This window comes from Marmota flaviventris, chromosome 6, assembly GCF_047511675.1.
Source record: "Marmota flaviventris isolate mMarFla1 chromosome 6, mMarFla1.hap1, whole genome shotgun sequence".
Taxonomy (NCBI): Eukaryota; Metazoa; Chordata; class Mammalia; order Rodentia; family Sciuridae; genus Marmota; species Marmota flaviventris.
The window spans coordinates 115,253,892-115,276,273 of NC_092503.1; the positions used below are offsets into that span (position 1 = coordinate 115,253,892).

At 37.7% G+C, this 22,382-nt stretch overlaps 1 protein-coding gene and 1 pseudogene across 1 annotated transcript in view; one reads left to right on the top strand and one right to left on the bottom strand.

Moving 5' to 3' along the window:
- The window catches only part of Btbd9 (BTB domain containing 9), a 402,739-nt gene that overhangs the window by 217,143 nt on the left and 163,214 nt on the right, over positions 1–22,382 (top strand). The window lies entirely within an intron of this gene.
- On the bottom strand, positions 12,748–12,849 carry LOC114099431 (small nucleolar RNA U3; annotated as a pseudogene).

The window sequence follows — 22,382 nt, forward strand, 5'->3', positions numbered from 1 at the left end:
TGTAGAAACAGCATAGATGTGTTTATACAGATATGAAACATTGGCCAAAGGATTGGGGGACCCTGCTTTTTTTCAACATACTTCATTTGAAAAGGACCATTCTGAATCTGTGAACACACTGAATTGAGTTGATATGTTTCCTTTCAGTCAATATGAACTCTGGCAACACCATAGAGAGACAGGAAAACCTATTATACCATGTGCTGAAAATATACAAATAGCTCAGAATCCTAAAGCATCTTTTCCCCCCTCTTTTCAGTGAGAAAAATAAAGCTGTAAAACAAACCATTTTTATAAAAGTCTCAAGTAGACAGTAATCCTAACAGCTAATACAGGTACTAAGTTGTATTCTTTCTTTCTTTTTTTTTTTAACAAAACAAAAAAGCCCATAATGTTGGAGCATTGCTGCTGCTGTCTAGGAGTCAAATAGGGGAGGGGGCCTAGTTACTGACAACACGGCCAGGCTCCAGCCAATTAAACTGTGAACCTCAAAGCTGTTTTACTAAGGCAAACTTTTTGTCAGGGGCAATTATACTGGAAGCATTTTCTTGGCACAAAGTGCACATCTGAACATTTAAATCCAGATATGCTAACAGATGTCTCTTGAGCAAGAGCATCATAAAACCAGATTTCACTTGAGTGAGGAAAATACTTTTTCCATCATTTTTTATTTTTCACTTGGAGATTACATTTCACTTTAGACGACAGCCTCATGGACTGTGATTAGAAAGGGTATCTGAGAAGGTAGAATTGGTACATCCTATCAGTGTGAGGTGAGCACATGCATTTCAAATGAAAGGGTGCTACCTACTTCTGAGAACATGGAATGCTAATGAAACGGGCCATTATTTTTCTCTCCTGGTTTTCAGGCCTCTTTCCCACAAATGCCTGACACGCTGTGAATTCACTCTTCTCCTTTATGATTCTGTGTGAATGTATTTGGCAACTGGGCAAGTCCTTTTCCCAGGAATTTAGTGGAATAGCTTATCTATTGGCTGATTGCTCTTCTGGGCACAGATGGAACAAAATAAATAATTTACTTTTAGAAGCTTCTCTCAAATTCATATGTTATTTTTTATAGCCATTACTCATAATCACTGTCATTCTGACCACTTACCAATTGGCTGAATTAATGCTTATTGGATACATGATTCCTTCATTTGCCTTGTTTCTTTTAATTTCTAGATTTAATATTGTCTTCCCTACAACAAACAAATATGTAAAGATTTTCATTCAGAAACATAATAATAGTTGATAAAGAAATGTGATTTCTTTAATTTGAAGTTTCTAGGAAGGTGAATGTTTAAGAGTGAATTCTTAAATGTTTTCATGCCAGGTGTGGTGGTGCATACCTGTAATCCTAGCAACTTGGGAGGCTGAGGCAGAAGGAATGCAGGTTCGAGGCCAGCTTGAGCAATTTAGCAGGACCCCGTGTCAAATTAAAAAATAAAAAGAGGTAGGGATACAGCTCAGTAGTAGAGCACTTCTGGGTTCAATCCCTGCTACCCCGCCCCCTCTGCAAGAAAAGGTCACATTAGAGGTACATCAAATTCAGTTGTCCCTTGGTATCCTAGAGGGATTGATTCCAGGATGGCCCACAAACACCAAAATCCAGGAATGTTCAAGCTTCTGATATATATTAAGGCATACTATTTGCATTTAATCTGTTGCATCTTCCTGGATAAGTCACCTCTAGATTACTTATAATACCTAAATACAATGTAAATCCTCTATAAATCACTATTGTGTTAGTCAGCCTTCTGTTGCTGTGACAAGATACCTAAGAAAATCAACTTAAATGAGGATTTATTTTGGTTCACAGTTTCAGAGATTTCAGTCAGTAGTCACTTGGCCCCATTGTTTCTGGGCCTGTGGTAGGCAGAGCATCATTGTGAAAGCATGTGGTACTGCACACCGGCAGCCAGGAAGGAGGGAGAGCAAGAGAGGAGAAAGAACTGAGGACAGCACTCCCCCTGTGACCTGCTCCCTCCATCCAGGCCCCACCTCCTGCAGTTGCCACACCCTCATTAGCCCATTTAGCTATGAATTCACCCATGGATTAGCCCACTGATGAGGTTAGCACCCTCATGACCCAGGGGAACCTCTGAACACTGCTGCACTGGGGACCAACCCTTCAACAATAGAAGCTCTTCAGGGGAAATTTCAGATCCAAACCACAATAATATATTGTTAGGGAATAATGACAGGAGGGAAAAAAAAGTCTGTACATTTTCAGTACAGATGCAATTTTTTTCCTTGAATATTTTCAATCTGAGGTGTCGAATTCATGAATGTGGAACCCATAGATGTGGAAGGCTGGCTACGGATTTTGGCAACATAAAAAAAACTAGTGCAAAAATATTACCAACATAGGGTGGACTTTCTGAGAAAAGAGTAATTCAAAACACATATCCCAAATATAAATATTATTATTATTTTATTATATGTACACTACTCAGAATAGAATTTTAAAATGTGACCTTGTAATGTAGGAGCCAGAATTCTCAGCACTATCACCTGTTAAATTGATCCTGTGAGCATTATATTCCATACATGTAAACGTCCACTTTCAACTGAAATCTGAGGAGGAGCAATATATTTGGAGGTAATTCCTAGTTCTGTAATTCTGTATTAATGTCTTCTTTTTATGTTTATTATAATAAATTAAATATATTTACTGTGAATATTGTTATGTTGCTTTGGAATTTTCTGTTTTCTTTTCTTTTCTTTTTTTTTTTTTTTGGTGAATCTGGGGTGGAACCCAAGACCTCATGCTTGCTAGGCAAGTGCTTTATCACTGAATTACATCTCTTACTGATGAAAGTTTGAAGTGGCAAAGTTGACATTCTTAGATTTATCCTTACATGACACAAACAAGTTTCTTGAAACTTGTCACCTTAATGGAATGAAACAACTAGTATAAAATTGAAGATCTTTTTTAACGTTATGAATAATAGTTTACAAAATAACATTACAAAGATTAGAATTATGGTATTATCTAATCACTAATAATCTTGTTTTAAAAAATTTCATAGGAATATATTCATTCAAGAAACATTCTTCCTAAACATATCTAGCAAATTTTTTATTTCCTAATATTTGTACTGTTAACATGTTTGCACATTTATTTTCAGTTTTTAATAATTCATTTTGTACACAAAATTAATAATTTTATGCAGCCATTTTTTTATAATTTTAGTTGTAGATGGACACAATACCTTTATTGTATTTATTTATTTTTTATGTGATGCTAAGGATCAAACCCCCAGTGCCTCACACATGCTAGGCAAGCGCTCTACCACTGAGTGACAACCCCAGCCCAGTCACCATTATTATTATAGCATTTTATTCCTGGAATAATAAATACATCACAGTTGTGTGTACTGTCAAGATTTTAATCAAAAGTTCATAATGAGATTTTTCACACCAACTTGCATTTAGAATACTTAACCTTTACTTGAAAGTGAGTAGTCAGCTAGGGACATCAAGTCTACAGCCAGAGCAATGGCACGTGCCTGCAGTCCCAGCTGCCTGTGAGGCTGAGGCAGGGTGATCATCACTGAGGTTATTATTGTGATTTAGAGTTGCTGGGAACCCATTTGATCACATGGTCACTGATCACAAATACATTCAGGAATGTCACAATTGACTCTAAAGCAGACCTTAAGCTCCTAACACCCTTCCAAAGGCTGAGGTCAAAGCCAGATAGCGTAGAGCTGTAAAGGCCCAACTTGAGCACATTCCTACACTAACATTGCACAGAACTTGGCTTCCCTTGCATTTTGTGTGCATGCTAAGAGACTCTTGAACATTTAGGTCTGATGTTAGGCAAGGTATTTTTGTCATTTTATTCCAGGAGAGATGAGACAGATTTCCCCTGAAACTTGGAGGTGTTTTATTCTGGGAGTGTCTTTCTATTGAACTATTTAAGCATTGTCTTCTTGTGAAATTTTAGGTCATTCAGGAGTTACCATGTATCAACTTTTTTTCAGGTCTTCTGGGGCCTGGAAGCACTGTGATTTTCCTTATCAATTATGTGACTATTTGTGAGGACCTTCTAATATGTATCTTATGGAGGTGGGTTATTTTAGTTTGTAAATGCTAAATGATCTAACTTCTATATGAGCTAAGCAGGCTTTTGTTGGTAGATATGTTTTGCATATCCAAAAAACCCATTTGCCAAAGGCCTCAGAGGAAGATAAAAAGGGATTTATATCTGACAGCAATCTTTGTCTCTTTTAATACCTTTTTATTGAATTCTTCATAAGGTGAAAACTACTCAGTCAGTCTAAAGATATACAAATTAGGTCTAAAAATCAAGCACATTCGATGTTATAGCAGTGAAGCAGTAAAACTTTATATAATGCAGTGTGCTTTATTTTTATATAGCCTAATTCACAGGATCACAAGACACTTTATAGAAAGAATCAATTGCAGGCTTAAAAGAAAAAGGAAACTTTTAAGGTGAGATTTAAGGACAAAATATACTCTCATTTGGCACTTATCTTGCAACTGAGTCAGAATCACTGTGCCTTATGTGCTCTCATTATTAACATTAGACTTAAAGTTTTCCCCTGTAACTAAGCCCTAAAGTGCTAGCCTGCCAAAGGGAGGAGAGTCTTGTGTTCCCATGCAACTTGCCAGTTGTCCAATACAAAAGGCACTAACTGTCTCTGCCACAGCTGCTCAATCATCCCTGGACTTGGCACAATTCTAACAAAAGCCATGACTCTTATTTCTCAGTCATTAACATTAGCGTGCAGTAGGAAATCAACATCTTTGCCATCATACCTTCTACTTTTAACAGCCCTACTTGCTATCATTAATTGTGTGTCGTGTGTGCCTGTATGTGTCTATGTATGCATTTTTTTCCTGGTTTTTGCGATCATCTTGTAGGATTTTGAATTAGTCTGTTTTGAGCTACTATAACAGGACACAGTAGACTGAGTAATATATAAATAATAGAAAACCACTTCCTACAGTTCTGAAAGCGTGGATTCCAGGATGAAGGTGCTGACAGGTTTGGTGGCTTTCTGCTTCTAAGATGGCCTCTTGCTGCTCCTTGCTCCAGAGAGTAGGAATGCAGTGTCCTTGCACTGAGGAAGGCAGAAGGGCAGGGTAGCAGAAAATGCTGTGGGGCCTCTTTCATTAAGACCTTAGTCTCATTCATGAGAGAGGAGCCCTCATGAACTGACCCCCTCTTAAAGGCCCCAGCTTTTAGTACCATCATGTTGGCATGTAAGTCCCCTGAAATTTGGAGGGGACACACTTAAACTATAGCAAAGCGGAATAAATTTTGAATTTTATTTAAAACAAACAAGAATGAATAAACAACAAAAAAAGCTCTTCAAGAATATCATGGTGGTGCATACCTATAACCCCAGCAGCTCAGGAGGCTGAGTCAGGAGGATTATGAGTTAAAAGCCAGCCTCAGCAATTTAGCGAGGCCCCAGAGGCCCTAGGCAATGCAGCAAGACCCTGTCTCTAATAAAAATAAAGGGGCTGGCTGGGAATGTGGCTCAGTGGTTAAGTGCCCCTGGATTTAATCCCTGGTACCAAAACAAACAAACAAAAGAAACTCCCTTTTAATTTTTCTTAAAAATATTGTTATCCAGATTTAAATCATTTTTGAAATGTACAAAAAGTGTGTGTGTGTGTGTGTCTGTGTGTGTCTGTGTGTGTGTATAGTGTTCATCAGTTTGAAAATGGGTGTTAGTTTGATATTAAACAATATCATAAACTCTTATGTTAAATATTAAACAATATCGTAAACTGGGTGGCTTATAAATAACAGAAATTTATTTTTCATAATTTGGAGTTGAAAAGTTCCAAACTGGGTACATTGGCCTATAATTCCAGCTATTCAGGAGGCTAAGGCGGGAGGATTACAAGTTTGAGACTAGTCTGGGCTAAAATTTAGTGAGACCTTGAATAAAAATAAAAAATAAAAAGGGCTGGGGATGTAGTTCAGTGTTTTCTTAGTATGTGCGAGGTTACAGGTTCAGTCCCCAGCAAACCCCCCACCTCCCAAATACACACACACACAGGAGTAAAGTTCTTCCAGATCCAGGAGGCTCCACTGTATTTCGTGTGTGGGAGGGCCTATTTCTTCCTTCCTTTCTCCCTTCCCTTTTCTCCCACCTCCTCCCTTCCCTTCTTTCTTTTGCAGCATCTTTTTTTTTTAGGCTAATTTGTTATACATGACAACAGAATGCAACTCAACTCATAGTAAACATAAATAAAGCACAATTTTCCATGTCTCTGGTTGTGCACAAAGTAGAGTCACACCATTCGTGTCTTCATACGTGTACTTGGGGCAATGATGTCCATCTCATTTCCAGGCATGCATCCACCTCCGTGCATCTTTTTAGTGTGTCTCCTTCCCCTGGTGAAGGACACAGTTAGCTCTCTGGACCCTCTCTCGCTAGTCTCACTTATTTTAGGGCTCCTTCTTCATGACCCACTCGCTCCAAAGACCTGAATTTTTAACACATTACCTTGGGGGTTAGGATTTTAATCATGAATTTTAGGACAACACAAGTGTGAAGTCTATAACATGAATTTTAATAAAATGAAGATCTGTTACTTGCAACCTTACTTAGGACATGGAACATTACTGGTTTCTTTTGGCATTTTTACAATATTCGGTCCTTTTATCCACGGCCAGGATGTGTCTCCCGGTTTATTTTGGTCGTCTTTACTGCAGTCCTTTTCTCTGCATCTTCTACATCTTTTGTTAGGTCTATTCCTAGGTAGGATGTTTTTGTCATTATTGTGTCCAGTATCTTTTAATTAAATACATTCTTCCCAACTACTACTAAATGTGTAGAAATGCAGTTGAACAGAGAACAATGATGGTCATCCTTTTTATGTTTGTTTCTTTTTCATTGTACCACTACAAAATGACATTTGCCATAGGATTTTGATAGATGCTCTCTTGCAAGTTAAGGAAATTGCCTTATACTCCTGGTTTGCTAAGTGTTTTTAAAATTTCTGAATAGTGGTTAAATTTATCAAATACTTTTTCTGGAAATATTGCGACAGTCATATTGTTTTTCTCATTTTAAGTTAATGTAGAGAATTACATTATAAGGTTTTTTTTTAATGTCAAAAATACTGCCATTCCTGGAATAAACCTAATTTGGTCATGATGAATTACCTATTTGTACATTATTGCATTTGTTTTGCTAAATTTCTGTTTAGGATCTTGCATTTGTGTTTATGAGTGAACTCAATTAGAATTTTTCTGTATTTATCTGATTTTGTTTTTAGGTTATAGGAGCTTCCTAAAATATGTTGAAGGGTATTGCGTCTTTTTCTTTCCCTATGAAAGAATTTGTACAATGTTGAAATCGTCTGTTTCTTCAATTTTGGTAGAATTCACCTGTAAACTTTCTTTAACCACATTAAATATTTTAAAGTTTAGAGGACAATTCTGGTTCTATCTTTCTTGTAGACTCGATTTTGGTAATCAGAGTTTCTAGAAATTTGTCCATTTCAATCAGGTTCTTCAAATTTATTGGCTTAACAGTTATTTTTAGTTATTTTTTAATTTTTAAAAAATTTTTTAGATGTTGATGAACCTTTGTTTTATTCATTTATTTATATGCGGTGCTGAGAATCGAACCCAGTGCCTCACACGTGCGTGCTAGGCAAGTGCTCTGCCACTAAGCCACAACCTCAGCCCCTATTTTTAGTGTTTTAAAATGTTTAAAAAAACATATGGATGGACATAATATCTTTGTTTTATTTATTTATTCTTTTATGCAGTGCTGAGGATTGAACCCAGTGCCTCACATGTTCCAGGCAAGCACTCTACCACTGAGCTAACCCCAACCCCTTAAAATCTCAAAGTATGCTACCTCTCCTTTCATGCCCAGGATTGATTATTTGTCCCTCTTCTCTGTTATTCTTCATTCATTATGCTTGAATTTTGTCAGCCTTTCCAAAGAACCATCTTTGGCTTTTTTGATTCTCTGTATTTTATCTTTGTTTTTTGCCCTTGTCCAGGATTTCTTCCACTTTGTACTGTCATTGTTTCTCTAAGAACAATTTTAACAATAAGTTAATTAGTTGAATGTCTCATGTTTTTTATTTTCTAATATTTTGAGACTTTTCCCACCTAGGACTACATTAAGTGTAGCCTGCAAATTTTAAAGTCTTTGTCTAGTAAGTCCAATGCCCAGGCTTCCTCTTGAAGTTTCTATTGCTTTCTCCCTTTCTTTTTCCCCCATGTGAATGGACCATGTTTTCTGTTTTCTTCACAAGTTTCATAATTTTTTCTTGAAAAGTAGACTCTTTGAATATTATGATGATGTTACTTGGGAATCGGGTTCGCCTCCCTCTGCAGGGTTTGTTTTTGCTGTTTGTAGTAGGTTGTTGCTTCTTTGATGACTTTCTAAACTTACTTTTGTAATGATTGTATTTTTTAAAATATTTTTATTCTAATTAGTTATACATGATAGTAGGGTGCATTTTGACACATCACATATAAATGGAATATAACTTCCCTTTCATCTGGTGGCACTTGATGTAGAGTTACTCAGGTCATGTAATCATATTCACACATAGGGTAAAAATGTCCAGTTCATTCTACTATCATTCATTCTTTCATTCATGAATTAGCATCTGCATATCAGAGAAAACATCGGGCCTTAAGTTCTTTGGGATTAATTTATTTTGCTTAGCGTAATATTCTCCAGTTCCATCCATTTACTAGCAAATGCCATGATTTCATTCTTCTTTAAGGCTGAGTAATAGTCCATTGTGTATATATACCAGTTTCTTTATCCATTCATTTATTGAAGGGTACCTAGGTTGGTTCCATAGTTGAGCTATTGTGAATTGAGCTGTTTTAAATATTGATGTGGCAGTGTCATTGTAGTATTCTGTATGCTGTAATATGCTGATTTTAAGTCCTTTGGGTATAAACCTAGGAGTGGGATGACTGGGTCAAATGGTGGTTCCATTCCAAGTTTTCTGAGGAATCTCCATACTGCTTTCCAGAGTGGTCATACCAATTTGCAGTTCCACCAGCAATGTATGAGTGTGCCTTTCCCCCCAACATCCTCACCAGTGTTTATTATTGTTTGCATTCTTGATGATTGCCAGTCTGACTGAAAGGATTGTATTTTTGTTATAGATGGCGTCTAAAGTCTGTGTCTCATTAGCTTATTGGACAGTTAATATTTTGGCAGAATTTCCTTAACACTAGGATCCCAAAACAACAAGAACTCCGCTGGTCTTTATAGATTATTTCTGTTGAGGCCACTTCAGTACTGAGCCAGGGCCTGCTTAGCCTGTTCTGCCTGTTGTCATAGAATCTGAAGACCAGTTAGAGAATGCTTAGTAGCTTCTGGGGACATGCGCTCAGTGCCAGGGGTGTACCTGGCCTTCCTTCTCTGTCCCCTGTACTCACAGAGCTTTACAAGGGCCCTGTGTGTATCTGTCTCCTTTTCCAACCTCTTCTTTCCCCTGCTTCTCAGTCTATTAGTGTTTACTGCATAGTCATCACAGGTTTTTTATGCCAATTTTTTTTTTTGCAAAAAAATGGGATATGACCATTATGTGAAGCTTTTCTGATTTTTTTTTTTTGCCAGTGTTACTTAAAAATCATTTATTACTAAACTATCTTTGGTGCAAGATTAGGATGCACAGTATATTTGTGAATATTCCTTAAAATTGAATACTCCAAATCAACTCATGTCATTTCTTTGTGACAGTTTAGCAAACATTTTTCAGTCTAAAAAAACAAAAAGGTTAGCACATCAGCTGTTATTGATCTCTGCATTGTAGTTGAAATATTACACTTGAGATAAGTTACCACAATGTTGGGAGGTATGGACTTATCAAATTTAATCTGTGTCCACAGATTTTGTGTCATTATCATTGGTTTCCTTATCTGGCACATGGTCCTCAGTGCCATTCCTGTAACATGTGTTTACTGTTAATTCTGCAGCATTCTAAACAAACCACACAACACACACAAGTTCCCTGTATTTCCCAATGGAAATACATTGACAAATGCCCATGCGCTGAGAATCCCAGGCCCACAGCTGGGTTCACAAGCCTGCAAGAAGACAAACGCCCATCCCGGTGCCTCTGATGAATACATTGCTACTCAGTTTACCTTTTAAGGGGCATAGCGAACAATTATGCAATTATGCAATGGAAGGTTATAACCCAATTTTTGTACTAAAGCAACAGTGTGTGTCTATTACATGGTGGCAACAGTTCTGTGGTGAAATATGGTATCTACTGCTTCTCTCATCTGTTGTCCCTTGCCTAAGCCTGCTATGGCCAGTACTTACACCTTCAAATGCATGTGGTGAAAGCCACCTGGGAAGCCACCCAGCCTTGGGAAGGGTCTGAGTCAGACAAAACAAAGGCAAACCCTTGAGCCGTCCTTAAGGAAGCCTCCTGATAGGTCAAAATTCTTTGAGAATGGGATCATATTGCTTCTTCTGGAACTGAAGAGTTGCAGCAGGAGTGTGGGTTGTGGTCCTCACAGCTGCCACTTACCTGAGACGTAGGGACACTGGCGGGCAGTTTATAACACCCTAGTATTGGCCACTACATCCTCTTTCTTCACCACACTTTGTCCCAGAATTCTGCAAAAGTTGATTTGACAGGTTTTACACCAGTTTCTTTTTCTTTTTTCTTTTCTTTTCTTTCTTTTTTTTTTTTTTTTAATGATGGAGCCCTGGAGTTTTTTCACTATTTTCAGTGGCTTCTGGGGCCTTTTGGGGGCATGCACCCCCCCTACCCCCAGCCAAACCAAGTGTTTACTAAGTGTTACCCACTTTCTGCAACCTTGCATATCTGAAAATGCCTTTATTCTACCTTCACATTGCTGTACACATTAGCTATAGAGAGAATCATAGGTTGGAAATTATCTTATAGGTTTAGAAATTGAACTGCAATTCTCCATCACTTTTCTGGCCTTAATGTTGTTGAGAAATCTAAAATTGTTCTGCTACCTGATCGTTTGTGTGTGATCTCCCTCTGTCCTCCCAACTTTATCTTCTCTGTCCTACTGACTGTCCTTTTGTCTTTCAGCTCTACATTCTGGGATATTTTCTCCTCCCCGCCCCCTGCTCCTGCTCCTTTTCCTCCTCCATCTCCTCCGTGCTTGTGCAAACCAGGCCAGCACTCACCACTAAGCTACATCTCCAACTCATATTTCCTCTGCTTAATTAGCTGACTTTTATTCCCTTTTATTTAAATTTCTGTTGTCTTTTTATATTTTCAAGAACTTACTTTACTCTTTAAAAATTGTCTTAAATTTTATTTAGAATTTGTTTCCTCCATTTTTTGTTTTGATTTTAGCTCTTCTGTTTTAGAGCTTACCTCAGCTCTGTAGCCCTCTTGTTTTTAACAGTGGAAGGAAGCTTTGAGTATAACTTTGAGCTTTGCTATTGGGCAGCAGTTCTTAATCATGGCTGAACATTAGAATCATTTAGGGAGCTTTTAAAAATCTCTATCTCTGGGCCACCACGTCAGAGATTAAATAGAACCTCAAGTGTGAAGCTTGGGTGTCACTTTTTCTTTTTCCTTTTTTTTTAATTTTTTTTTTCATTTTTAGAGCTTTACAGGTGATATCAGTGAGCAGCTAAATCTGCTAAACCAGTTGGCGTAGAATCCCAGGTGTCAATGTTTTCGAATCCCCACCCTGTGCACCCACACACTAATAGCTTCCTCAGAGGAAAAACAACTACACACAGGGTGAAGGCTGACAGTATTTCGGGAGCCGAATAGAGAAAGAACTATCTCAACATTCCTTGGCCAGTAAGTATGGTCACTTTACCCCAATTCCAACAAGATACTCTTATGATCAGCTGCCTAGGTCAATTTCAATCCAAAGATTGTTTTATACTCTGCCAAGTTTTTTTTCTGCAGAAATGCAATGTGGCCTTACTCATCAGCTTGTAATAGGGAGGGGTCCTAGATATTTAACTTTTATGCTTAATAGTTAGATCTTTCCCCCATCCTCACCACTCTTTCTCCCCAAGTTCCAGAGACATTGATGGCTACTGATTTATCAGACTTTCTGTAGCTTGACATAAGTTGCTTCCCATCTGCCCACTCCTACTGAGAAGCAGCTTGCTTAGGTCTGTTAAGCCAGTTTCCAGCCTTCAGAATTTTGTTGTCTTTTTTTCTCTTTTTCTTCCTACCTCTTGTCTTTTGGAAAAGTCTTATTGAAGTTTTAAGGGATTTGAGTAGGATTGAACTTTGACCAATGGTAATTTTCCTCTCAGCTCCTTGATATTATCCTCCTGTCCTTTGTCACTCTTGCTCAGGCTTATGATCGCCTCTGGATATGATCTGTCTTTTACTTCTGGCTACTTTCCAGGTCTATATTTTGGCTTTTATGTTCTGCACTTTTGCTTCTGTGTGTTTAGTTATGGATATCTTTTTATATATCCTACTTAGGGTTTTTTGTAATTGTTTTGTCTCTCAGTAGTTCTGGAAAGTGCTCATCTATTACTACATTAAATATTGTCTTATTCTTTGTATTCACTCTTTCTAGATCTTGGTTAGATTAGATGTTAGATTTCCTTACTTCATATCTTTTTTTTAAAGTTGTAGATGGACACAATACCTTTATTTTATTTATTTTTTATGTGATGCTAAGGATTGAACCTGGTGCCTCACACATGCTAGGCAAGCGCTTTACCTCTGAGCCACAACCCTAGCCTCTACTTTGTATCTTTGATATTTTTCATTTCTTGTGTCTCTGTCTAGCATTCTGAGTAATTTCTTTAGTTTCGTCTTCTAGTTTGTTAATTCTCTCAGCTACCTTTGATCTTAGTAACATACTGTAGAAATGATCCCTGAAAGTATAGTCTTTACCTTTGATCTTATGCTAAATCATCTATTAGATACCAATTTAAATCATATTTTTTATTTCCGTGAATAGTATGTGGTTTTTCCCCCCTTAATTATGCTTTGTCAACTTTGATAAGTCTTGTCTTGCATTATACTAACAATTTTAAACACACACACAGCACAATCATTTATATTCTGTGTCTGATCATTCTGGTAGCTGCAGTATGTTCTAGTGTGGGTGTGCCAGTTGTTATTTCTGCTCTTTAACTGAGGCTTATTTCTCATATTTTTAGTGACTCTTTTTATTATAAGCTGATATTTCTTTGACTTTTTCTGTATATGTGTGAATTTAAAAAAAATTCAGTTGTAGGTGGACACAATATCTTTATTTTATTTATTTTTATGTGGCTCTGAGGATCAAACCCAGCACCCCACACATGCTAGGCAAGCCCTCTACTGCTGAGCCCCAGCCCCAGCCCTTTATGTGAATTGTCTGAGACTTGCAGTTGTGTTTCTCTAGGTATGATTAGATTAGCTTCTTTCCAGCACCTAAGGCAGATAACCAACCAATGAGTATTGGAAACTTAATTTTTAATTTTGGGTTCTCAGGCTACCCAGATAGTATGGATAATGGCCTAAAACCTAATGGAGAGCAAACTTGTGCTTAGGAATTCTCAGAGGATTTTTCTTTTTTCTTTCTCAGGCATACATATTTTTTCCCTGTTCTATTCAGAGTCAAACTCCAATTAAGTCTGTCTTCTTTTACAAGATGAGTTTCTTTTCCATCTTTGTCTTTATTGTGTCTTCTTTCTTCTTCTCTTCTCCTCTTCCTCCTCCTCTTCTTTTTAATTTTAATTTTTAAAATGTTAACCACATTTAGGAAATTATTTTTTTCCCAGGGGTCCCTAGTTCAATATCTCTCCATGTTTAGACCTCAGGCTTTGTCTCCTTACCCTATGCATGTATGTGACCCGTTAAAATCCACACTGCTACCAGGGATCAGCAAATGATCTTGCAGGTGGGGTCATTGTATGTCTTGGTATGTCTGAAAATGTATGTATTTTTTGCAGCTTAGTCAGTGATGTTCAAAAATGTCCTAGTTTGGGCAGGAACCAATATGGTCACCCTACTATCAGCTCTAAGACTTACTTTCTCATCCCTAGGAAATGGTTCTTCTTCAAAGATTCTTGCTTACAAACACTGCTGAATAACTTAATCATGCTATTAAAATAATTCAAGAATGTTTTTTCCAATATTTTTAGGTACTCTTCTTGAGAAGGGCTTTCTTCACAGTCAGCTGTGTTGCTGGATGTGAAAGTCCTGCTTATTTTTTTTTCTTTTTGAGTAATTGGGGATGGAACCCAGGGCCTCATACATGCTAAGCAAGAGCTCTACCACTGAGCTACATCTCTGGCCCTGCCTATATCTTTTATAGAATCTTAGAAAGAATGTAAAGATTTCTTTTTTAGGAAGATCTTATTGTATTCCTTCCTTAAACCAGCCTATTTATGATACAACACCTCATAGATTAGGAAAATTAGTATATTATTCCCATTTTAATAATTACTATATAGATAAGTAATGTTTGGGGTAAATGATTACAAAAACAGAATTACATCTTGATTAAAAATTAACCTCCTTGCCAAGTGTGGTGGTGCATGCCTATAACCCCAGCAGCTTGGGAGGCTGAGAATCATGAGTTCAAAGCCAGCCTCAGCAACTGTGAGGCACTAAGCAACTCAATGAGATCCTGTCTCTAAATAAAATACAAAATAGGGCTAGGGATGTAGCTCAGTGGTTGAGTGCCCCTGAGTTCAATCTTCAGTACCCCCCCCCACAAAAAAAATTAACCTCCTTAAATATGACTGAAAGCTCCAAGGAGGGCCTGGAATCATTAAAGCAAGTGAGATATAGTTCGGGATAAATCTAATAGAAGGTATGTGTAAATGGTATGAGTTTGTGTGGTGTGGGTTTGTACATGTGCATAATTTTTTAGGAACCCAAGAATGAAATGCACAGAAAATTGTGAAACAAAGTCAAAGTAAAGGTTAAATCTTTTTTCTCATGTTTGTATAATAGATTGCAATTCTTAACAGAGGAGGCCAACGCGTACTGTCATTGGTTTCTGATGTTCTGAAAAGTACCCTGGTAAATAATATCTGTCCCTTTACACCTAAATAAAGAGGATGATTTCATTCCATGGTGAGTAATTACTTCCATCAGCAACACCCAGCCCTTGCCCCAGAGTAGCTTTCTTGATGTGCCTGACATGGTTACTTCTGAGAATGAATTAGTTGTATACTAAAATATGAGTTCCACAAAGCAGTAAGAAAGCATTATGTAAAGTTTTTACTTTTCACTTATCTGCACATCAAATTTGACTGGTAACAAGTTCAACCGAAAATGTATATACTTTCTGAGCAGAATAGGATGGTTATAGAAGAGAAATACTTTAGGTTTACACAAGGGAACCCATGAAATATTGGAGACCTCATCCATCACCTCAAGAAATTGGTTGAGGTAAGCCTAACTTTGCTTAAGGAACTTATCTCTGACTGAGAGCAGTCTGTAGCATCAGGCCAGGAAGGAGGCGTGTGTGTCACCAAGCAGGATAATGCACTTACAGGAAATTATGACACAGTATATTCAGATGGCAGTCATTGTAATTCTAATTATCCAGTCTATTCAAGATACTGGATAGCTTTTTATGATTATAACCACTCCAAGAAGGACAAATATAAAGTAATAAGCATACAAAGCTCTTGAGCACCCAGAGTGCAGGGACTAGGTAAAATGAATGATATCAGAATACATCAGCTTGTCTTCAATTTTCTTTGTACACAATGGCAATAAAATTTGATGTGCGTTTCAGGATGTCAGGAGGTTTCTTAGTGGTTAATGATTTACGTAATGATTTCCCTTTTATCAGAGAGTTAACACAGCTCTTGTTCCTAGGTTTAGAATAATTTTGTAACAGCCTTCACTGTGTTGAACTTAAATGTCTATCTGTATACAAACCTTCATCGTTTGAGATGCATGTATCTTTTGTATTAACCTCCTTCTGTGATATGTGTATTGTATAGATTGTGGGGAAAGTTCTGGCATTTAGGATAAAATTTCCTTCTTTCCTATTTCAATATCCTGTTTTCTGCTACTCTAACAAAATATTACTAAAAAATATTTTTTTTATTCTTGGAATACCCTTCAACATTATTTGTAGAAAGCAGATCCTTAATTAGTCAGCCCTTAGCCAAGTGATACATGCTTAATTTTTGCAATTTTTCTGCTTAAATCATTCCCTCTGAGACCTTCTTCACATGTATTGCTTTCCCTAAATTTTATTTATTTTGTTTCGCATCTTTCTTTGTGGAGCATTAAAAAAAAAAAAAAAAAAAAAGCTACACGGAGAACTTTTCCTTTGTGGCTTCTCATGCTCATTAAGCACCAAAGAATAATTTGGAGGGTTTGGGGATTTAGCTCAGTGTCAGAGCACTTATCTAAGCATGCGCAAGGCCTTGAGATTGGTCCTCAGCCTCAAAAAACAGGGGTGGGGGGTGGGGGCAGATGACAATTTGGAGTTTCCAGATTTGGGGTATGGTTTATGGTTGGAATTTTGAATAAGACATATATTATGAGACTGCAGATGTGTGGCTCTCTTTTCCTGTCATAGTTATCCCTCTACCTTTTTTTTTTCTTGGCTCAAGGTTAATTACTTTTGAGAATTTTTTAGCTAAATCCAAATTTACATTTTTAGTTTGGTAATAACTGACGTTCCATTTTAAAGGAACTTGAGTTGCACAGAGTGCGGTGTTTGTGTTCATCCCTAGCAACCCAACCAAGGTTGGACTTATTTTCCAACATGCCCTTTCTCATAGACCTTGTCTTTCTTGAAGAAGTCTGTTCAATAATTAAGATAGTTAAATTCCTCTGAGCAAGAAAAGGTCTGATAGTGTTGCCAGAGTTCAAATATCTGGTAACCTTCCGTGCTGTGGTTAGCAGTGAAAGACAACAATCTGGAAGATGTTCTTGGCCCCCACTCTCTGACTGTGGGTGCTTGCTGACCCCTGTCCTTTGTTATTACTAGATGCAGTGACTATCATTCAGTTCTGCTTGGGCTTGCACAGAAGATTCCAAGCACCTTGAGGGCACAGACTTTCTAACTCTCATAAAAACTTCTTAATACCAAGCCCCTAGCACAGTAGTATGCATCTTGTGTTTTGTTCAGTAAATATTTGGTGCTAATAAAAAGCAGGATGCACAATTTAGTTGTCCAAATAAACCATTCCACTGTTTCTGTTGAACATGATTTGGACCAAATTTATGTTTCATTATGGCAGGGACTGTCAGTGCTCTACATTTTGAGAAAGCTCCTGCCAACAGCTCAATGACATTTCTTCCATTAACTTTCCCTGCACTTATCTAGTCGGGTATACCTTGCCTCCTGACTCCTTCAATTCTGGTTTTATCAAGGGACTTAGAATTTCATAGATGAAGGAATATTGAGTGACTGAGTCTGAACTCTTGCCTTAAAGGAGAGAACCTATGAAAGACAAAGATAAGTCTCTTCCCCCCATCAAATCTCCAGAGTGATGGCTATCACCTCTCAGTTGCTCCAGAGACTGCCTTGTGGTTTTTGGACATTGTGTTCCAAAGATCACTAAAATGTCGCTGCTGACTCTGAATCTCTTTCCTGTCACTGTAGTCAGGGGGAAAAAAGCCAATGACACTTTTCTAAGACACAGTAGGTGTATCCATAGGTCTATCAGTGCTTTCAGGGCTACATAAAAGGTATTGATTTCATGCTGATTTCTATGCAGGGTTAGTTCTCTCAGTAGCTCTCTATTGTGTGCATGGAGAGGTGGGATTTGGCTGAATGCATGCAGAACTTTCTTAAAATTTTGTTTGAAGTTGAAAGCATTTTCATTAATTAATTTATTCTGTTGATTAGGCAAGAATTGAGAAGTCTTAAAGAGATAGCTCTTTTTTAGGATATAGTAAGTTAAAATTATATATTTAATTTTTAAATAGTAATATTATGAGTAATCAGAAATTTGAGTATTAATAAATCTAGCTCTAGGAAGTTTATAGAGTGTAACTTTTCTGTGCTATCTCCCCTTACTCTGTACAGTGTGTTGATACTTAAAAATTATTTTTGTAAAAGGTGCTAAGCATGGAAGCACCTTACCTTAATATCTATATTTTTCTTTTTCAGTTTTGATTTTAATGATATCAGCTTATAAGCCTGAAATTTAAACTAATATTAACGAGTTTATGTGTACCTTACAACACTAAGTGTAGCAGAAATGCTTTCTGAAGTGCATATTTTATGGTTTCATTAAAAGGAAACTGTCATAATAAATTTCCTTCAACATATATTGGGTACTTAAGTAATATACTAATAATGTAGAAAATACAGAGATGACTTTATCATATCCTGTATTCAGTGAACTTAAAATCTTAATTCTGGTCCAATAGAGAGAAATAAATCAGTGCACAGAATAATTTGTTCCAAACAACATACTGGCAGGTAGTCTTTCAGTAATTGTATATAATATCACCTAAAATATACAGTCTGTCTCCTAATCAGCTTAATGAGGAATTTTTCTGACTCCTCAGTTATTTTTAGTGGTGTCCAGAGAATCACTAGAAATAGCAAAATGACTCTTGATATCTTGTGGATAGATAGAGGCCTCTGGAGGGGAATAACCACCAAGGACCACAGTTCTTATTCATTGACAGTCCTTATGTTCTTGGTGCTGGTTGCTACACAGAGCCAGGAGCCCTCAAACTGCAGAAAAAAACAATAAGAAGACCTAACTTCACTCTTCCCCAGTAGAAAAAGAAAATGTCTGTTCATGTTGCTTGCACAGCTTGCAAAGAAACCCAGAGGAGGGCGACAGGGGAGACATGGAGAAAGACACAGGTGGAATAGGAAGAGGCCCAACATGTTTTCATAGACTCTGGTAGACCGTTGCTGTACTTGTTTCATGGAATATATAAGGCCCTTATGTCTGGAGGAGAGGGCATTAAGGTATGTCAGAGGTAGAGAATGGTAGAAGTTCTATCTGGTTTAGGAAAATTCTTTCAATGAAGATTGGAAAGAGGCTCATGTGGTCTCAGTGGAGGGTACTGAGGAAAAGACAGGGAATCCAAACAGCCTTTCTAGGACCTTCTGGCACAAGATGAGGTGGTCATGGTCTCAGCCAAGAATATATCCCTTAAATAGGGAAAATATAAACACAGAAAAATATAAATTGGTTGTTTCCAAAAATATGGATGAAAAGGGTTTTATTTTGTTCTATTTCACTCTCTAAGTGGGTTTTTTTGTTTGTTTGCTTTTTCTTTTTCTTTTTTGTGAAAGATCTGTGGATTGATGGAGTAGGATTTTTCTTCTAGCCACTATAGCAATATGTTTGATTTTTAGAAAATGGGTTATGTCAGTCCACACCAAGCCACTAAAACTCCAACTCACAGCTGCAGAAATAGCCTGAGGAAGTGACAAATTAGTATACCTCATCATACTGTGATTAGGCTTAGCGTCTTTTAATAATGAGTGTGACTCTGCATGGTAAGAGAATAACCGGCAATTTTTACAAAAATATAATCTCCCAGGAATTTTGATGATATTTAAATTTTAATCACTTTAGACTTTGGGTTATGAGGGAAGCTGAAGGTATGGCTAAAAATTCTGTCACTCATGGCCCAGGAGACATTTGTTTCATTGTTGACACATGCAACTGATGATCCAAGGGATAGGGAACTGTGTACAGTATGTGACTCCTGTGGGGCGTGGGGGCATCTAACTGCACCTGCTTATTTTACATTGATGGGTTGTGATTTGTTGCTGGTGGCAGTCTGTGGGTAAGATCATCTTCTTTTCTTTCATTTGTGTTGTGCAAAAGTTATACAAACTTTCCTTCAGTTTTCCAAGAATTAGAAATAGATATTGAGGCTCTACAAGGTACAAGATCTTTTAAATTTTGTTGATTTTTCTCAATTGCAATCACAGTTTAGATACTGATGTAAACAGTTTGGAGACATTAAAGAACAGCCACACCATATTTATTGGATTCACTGTGGGTACATACCTTATTTTGTGAGCTAACCTTGTTTACATTATTTTCAATGTGCTGGTGTGCAGATTACAGAAAGATTGGGAAGCTGCGAGATTTATTATTTACAGAAGGTGAACAGTAGAGTCTATTGCTTTAGGAAAACACACTCAGAGCAGCAGCAGCCCGTCCAACATTAATGAATCATGGCGATGGCAGTGACCTTGAGAAGTCATCCATCTCTCTCACCCGAAGCTTCTGCGCGGGTCTCTCTCTCACAAACATCCCTGGGCAGAACGGGCCTGTCTGTCATGCGCCTGCTGAGATCCTGAGACAGAGGGCCCACAGTCTCTCCTGGTCCTCCCAGCCCGTGGTCATCTGGTATCTTAAGTGTGCTTAGCATCTATAACAATTACACCAAGCTGGCTTTATTTATTGCTGTCTGATTGTTGGACACTTTGAGAGTTTAAATTTTTCTGTCTTTTGGAGAGCGAGCCAAAGTTAAACTCTTGCAAAATAAAAGGTCTCATCTGTGCACAATACACAGAATAGTAAATTGTCCCAGGCGGACTGGATTGTCTTTCAGTAAACTAATACTGCTGAGATCCATTAAAGCCATGGGGTGCTGCCAAGTACTCACATCCTAGACTCATCAACTTGGTTTTTTTGCTGACCACTCAGTCAGTCAGCAAGAGCAATGTGATAAGTCTTGGATGATAAACATGGTTCTGTTGCAGAGACAAAATGGATCACAGCAGAGAAGAAAAAATGTTTCAGATGAGGCAAATAAATGCCAGGAGCAAGGTCCTTTTGGATTAGAGCAAGTCCTTTCAGATCCAAGAGAGTCTTATTTCCCATGTGGGAACTGGAAGGGAAAAAAAAAGTTCCACCCCAGGCCCTCAGCCTCTGACACCTGCAAGTGTGCAAACAGCTCCAGGGAAACCCTTGACTCCAAGGCATGCTAAGGGCAAATTTCAGTACTCTCTTAATAGAGTAGAGACATTTGTTGCAGTGAAATGCAGATCTGCTGTTAGTGTGAATTTATTGTGCTGCTATAGCATCTTTATTATTTCCTATAAAATACAATCTGATTTAAAAATAACTGGTCCTATGACACTTACAAGGTTGAATCTGATGGGATGTCCATTGCAGATGAATAGCCCTGTAAATAATTTATGTCTTCCGTCGCTTGCATGTGGATTCTCTTAGACCTACAGTAATTAGCAATAAGTTCTAGGGTAAACTAGAGAGTGAGAGTACCAGAAAGTCATGTAGGTTAGTGAGTGCTATTGATTCTTTAAAATAATTCTATAGTAATGACCATGGGAAGGAAGCCAGTGTTTTTCCAAGTCTGATTAATAGCTGATTTAATTCATAAGCCTTAAAGCCCAAAGCAAAGATTCATTTGTTTTCAATTCTGTTTTATGTTTTTTGGAGCATTGAAGCTTGGGTAGTTTATTTAAATGAGGTACATTTATGACTTTTAATATGATTGCCCTCCCATTTACACAGAAAGTAATATATTATATTCAAAGAGGCAGGTTGAGAGAGTGATACTGGCCATGAAACGAAAGAAGGCAATGTGGATTCCACCCTGGATGTCACTTCTCTACCACCCAGACATAATCAAGTCTCCTACATTGCAAGTAGCAGAAATTTGCTTAGACTGACTAAAACAAACTGGAATCTACCATCAGGGTACAGGGAAAATTAGTGGGGCTGAAGAAGGAAGGAAGTGCAGTCAAGCCTCGTTAGAGACGAGGATAGAGACTGGAATGTGGTCACGAGCAGTGGTTATTTTGGTTACTTCCAGGGCTGAACATCCTCTTGTTTCTTGCAACTGCTTTACCTGCAGATCGTTTTTCTCTTTTTCAGTGAGAATATGTGGTAGTTTTCTTCATATCACATTTATATCACTTCTCAATGAAAGCAGCCAGCCAATTAGGTAGCAAATATTTTTGGTGATTGCTTTAAATATTTTTTTTAGTTGTAGGTGGACACACTATTTTATTTGTTTGTTTGTTTATTTTTTATGTGATGCTAAGGATCAGACACAGGGCCCCACACATGCCAGACGAGTGCTATACCATTGAGCCACAGCCTCAGCCCTTTTGGTGATGTTAATTATAATGTGATTATAATTAACATGAAGAAAGTGCTGGAGATATCTCAGGTAGAGGAAATCGCAGGAGCACAGAGTGAGGTCTGTTCAACTGATACTAGTAGAACCTCAGGTATGGAGTGGGGGTAGCATAAATGTGAGACTGCCGGCTGGTGAGCTGGGGATTCTGTTTGGGTCTAGGGGTGTATCCTGAAGGCCATTGGTATATTTGTTTTTTGTTTTTTTTCAGGGAGTTGATCGTTAAAGGGCTTTGACCAGAAACTGATAGATCTTGTATTCTCAGAAGTTTTCTTGGGCAGAAGTTTGAAGAATGGGTTGGAGGGAGGCAGGCAAGAGAACAGGCAGATGTATCGTTTGAGTGTCTCAGGTGGGAGAAGATG